The following is a 3,877-nucleotide window of genomic DNA, read 5'->3' as shown; positions in this document are numbered from 1 at the left end:
TTCCCTAATAATATCAGGTGAAGTGGCTTGTGAAATACGACTCTTTTATTATTCAACTCAACTTCTATTTCATGTCCTAATATCTCTGGACCATTAGGAAAATTAACACTGGTCATTTCAAAACACACTGAAATGGTCATTTCCAAACCAGACTACACAGTTTCAAGATCTTACATAGTGCCGTGGCCCCTAGAATGGGATGGGTATCTTAGCTGGTGCTTAATTAGTTCACAATGATATGTCCAAGACTGATATATGTTGTAGGTGTCCCATGGCCCCTTTATGTCTAAGAAGCTTCTGTTGTTTCTGGGTCCCCTAGAGTTTTAACCAACTGCATAGATGCACCTGACAGCCATTCTAGGTTCTTCCAATTCCCATTTGCCAGGCACTCCTCTAATTACTCTATATGCATTGTCCTATTTAATCCTCATAATAATCTAATATGATAGTACCTATTTTTATCCACATTTTATAGATGAGGACTTTGAGGTTAGGTAATATGCTCAAAGCTCTCCTATCTTGTTAGGGGTAAAGCTTTCTCTGCGGATTGATTCTCTTTACTCTTTTGTGTGAATTCTCATTAATAATTCATTTTCCCACTCTTGTTCTGCCTCTCAGATCTGAGAGAAACCTCTTGCTATCATTTCCACTTGCTTTCAAATTTATCTTTGCAAAGACCCAGCACAGCAAGACACGCCAGTCATCTTAGTTAATCTCCTTATTCAATTCACGAAGCAAGTATTTCTAGGCAGCAGCTATATGTTCAACATAAATTCTGATGACTAATGTGCAAAAGAAATACAAGAGTCCCTTTCATAGGAAATACAACTGTAATTTAATTTAATTAGAAAGAAACCTTAGCTCTTCAATCGTTAACTGTTAATTTGACACTTGGGACTCAAACATACAAACAGCTATTGTTGTTTTTGATGGTTCTTTCTTCTGGGTCATGTCCCAGATGTAGCATAACTCTCTTATGCTCATTTGAGAGCTACTGAACCCCAAAGGGCCCACCTCCACCCACAGTCCTCCTCAGGGTCCAGTGGGTCTCAAGTCTCAATTTTCCATCTCTCTAATATGCTCAAGGTTTCCATAGGGATTAGAATGAGGATGAAATCTTTAAGAAATTCAAAGTGCCATTTTAGAGTCAATGTAGTTTTGATAGGTTTTAGGGATGACTCTGGAACCTAACCACTAAATATAAGCTCTTTATGGAAAAATATGAACATATTCCCCCAAAACAAATTTGGAATCCAATCTGGTTACACTCCTTGATTATAAACCATGTTAAATTCTTTGCATTTCTCGGTTACCTTAAGTTGTAAACCTGGCCACTTTATTTTTTTTAATTGTTTTTTTTAATGTTTGTTTATTTTTGAGAGACAGAGAGACAGTGTGAGCAGGCAAGGGTTAGAGAGAGAGGGAGACAGAATCTGAAGCAGGCCCCAGGCTCTGAGCTGTCAGCACAGAGCCCAGCGCAGAGCTCAAACTCGTGAACCGTAACATCACAACCTGAGCTCAAGTTGGACACTTAATCTACTGAGCCACCCAGGTGCCCCGAAACCTGGCCACTTTAAAAGGAAACTTCTGATATTTTCTCTATTCTTAGACAGAAGTAGATGTTTTATTCTGGACACCAATTCTTAACTTAAGCAAATTAGTGCTTCTAGCTACTTCAGGGAAAACAGAGCTCTCTGGTAGGAATCATTTAAGACTTTACAGAAGTGTTTTACAGAGTTCTAATTACACTTATTTATCTCAAAAGTAATCCCCCATTAGCTGAATGTAAGGTGACCTACTGTGGAAACTAGTTTTACTGGAACATTTTATTCTGTATTTCTGTGATCATGAGTTTAGTCCTAGGGAAAGGGAACTCAGAACCATTTGCTTCTCTCTGTCATGTAGGTCTGGTTCAGGAGCCTGCTCAAATAGTCCATGATCCTGATGGAAAGCAGAATGTCAGGGCTTTATAAGAAGAAACATAAAATTCCTGATCCCAGAGAGTGATCAGTTCATCTTATTGCTTCCTCCTCAGATGAAGAACAATTTCAGTAAGATGAGATCCCTGAGCATAGAATCTGCAGGAAGGGGAGAGTACTGAAATGGAGGATAACCTTAAACTTTGTCCTGAGTAATTTTTAAGTCTCCATCCACCTCAGTTTTGTTATCTGTGAAAGGGGGTCTTGATACCTATTTAACAGGAATATTATAAGATCAAAAGAGTTATGTGAAACTCCTCTATGAAATTTAAAACAGTATATACCACTACAGATTTTGAAAATTCATTTTTATATTTCCTTTGCTTTTTAACCTAGAAAATGCACTGACCAGCCATAATGACCCCATTACCTATTTTAAAAGCATTGCTAGAATTTGATGATAGTGGGAGATAGTAGCAATAACAAGAAAAACAGAAAGAGGAGTATGAGTGGTGGGGAATGTGTGTGTGCTGTCTCCTGTGCTGGATTTTCTTTGTGTCGCAAGACTTTCTGTGAAAGCTGTCCTGTGTTCAAAGGGAAATGAACACAAATTAGATGGGCAATCTACCCAGCTATCAGAATTCACATTAATCTTACCACCAAAATAACTGTCCATTGCAAGTTCAGTTCACTTTTTTTTTTTTTTAAACAAGCTCTGGCTGGTTTTATTAAAGAAAAATTTTACAGGATTTACTTTCCACCAGTCTGTTCTGGCATGCTTCTAATGATAATACAATCACCTGGGTCAATGATAGCCAGTGTGCATACTCTGTAGTATTTCCCACATGTTGTGCCCAATTCAACATTATTCCCACTGTATTTGTGGCCAACATGGCATAATATTCTATTTCAGATTTCCTCAAGGCCGGGCAGTTGTTAGTGAGGATGACCAGTTTTGCTTTGCCATGTCTGACTGTTCAGAGTCTGCTTGTACCCCAGCACATACTTTCCACTTTCCATAATGAATTGAAGCCTAGAGTTAATCACCTCCACTGACTTTTTGTCTTCTAGGTGGCCACCATCTTCCTGCTTTAGGTGTGGGATGGCCCCAACCAAGAGCAGCAGCCAAGATGGCTGGGAGTGAGAAAGGGTCATTATTATTTTCTGAAATAGCCATTTTTATTGCTAATAGTTGCATAGACTTGTGGAGATTTCATTTTGCTTTGTTAAATTGGTTAAGATATCTTAAATTAGCCATTAGATAAGAGTTTACCTTAAGAATGCTGTTTTAAGAGACGAGATAAGTTCCAATCTGGAACCAAGAGTGACCTAGAACAGATACATCTTTCCAATTCCAATCCAATGGAACCCTTAGGCTGAATTCTACCTCTTAAGAAAAAAAAAAAAGGAGGGGATATAAAGGTGGAGAAAAGAAAGCTGATAAATCACTCCCTCCAGTTTTTGGAAGGAGGTAGATCATGCTTCCACTCCCACAAGGCCAGTGCTGGGAACTCCCCATTTTGGAAGATGAGGCAGATCTTGACATGAAAGAAGTTTGAAGTAGTGTCCCACCCTAGAAAATAAGCTAAATTAACTTCTTAGAGTACACAGTTAAGATGTAAAAACAGTAAATACCCAGCACACTCAAAGGCTTTAGAAATGCACATATCTCTTGGGGAGCAATTTAAATTTCAGAACTCTATCTTTAGAAATTGGGGTGCTGGGGGGGTGCTCAGTCGGTTAAGTGTCAGATTCTTGATTTCGGCTCAGGTCGTGATCTCACCATTGGTGAGTTTGAGCCCTGCATTGGGCTCAGCACTGGGCCTGGAGCTTGCTTAAGATTCTCTCTCCTTCTGTCTTTGCTCCTTCCCCACTCACACACGCACACGTGCTCTCTCTCTCTCTTTCAGAAGAAAGAAAGAAAGAAAGAAAGAAAGAAAGAAAGAAAGAAAGAAAGA

General features: G+C 39.1%; 1 pseudogene; it reads right to left on the bottom strand.

Annotated features, from left to right (window-relative positions):
- Positions 1-1,498: 1,498 nt before the first annotated feature.
- On the bottom strand, positions 1,499-3,631 carry LOC121030271 (60S ribosomal protein L30-like; annotated as a pseudogene).
- Between the last annotated feature and the right edge of the window lie 246 nt (positions 3,632-3,877).

The sequence above is a fragment of the Herpailurus yagouaroundi genome, unplaced genomic scaffold (assembly GCF_014898765.1).
Source record: "Herpailurus yagouaroundi ecotype Mexico unplaced genomic scaffold, PumYag 140, whole genome shotgun sequence".
Taxonomy (NCBI): domain Eukaryota; kingdom Metazoa; phylum Chordata; class Mammalia; order Carnivora; family Felidae; genus Herpailurus; species Herpailurus yagouaroundi.
This window is presented reverse-complemented; position numbering and strand designations above follow the sequence as displayed.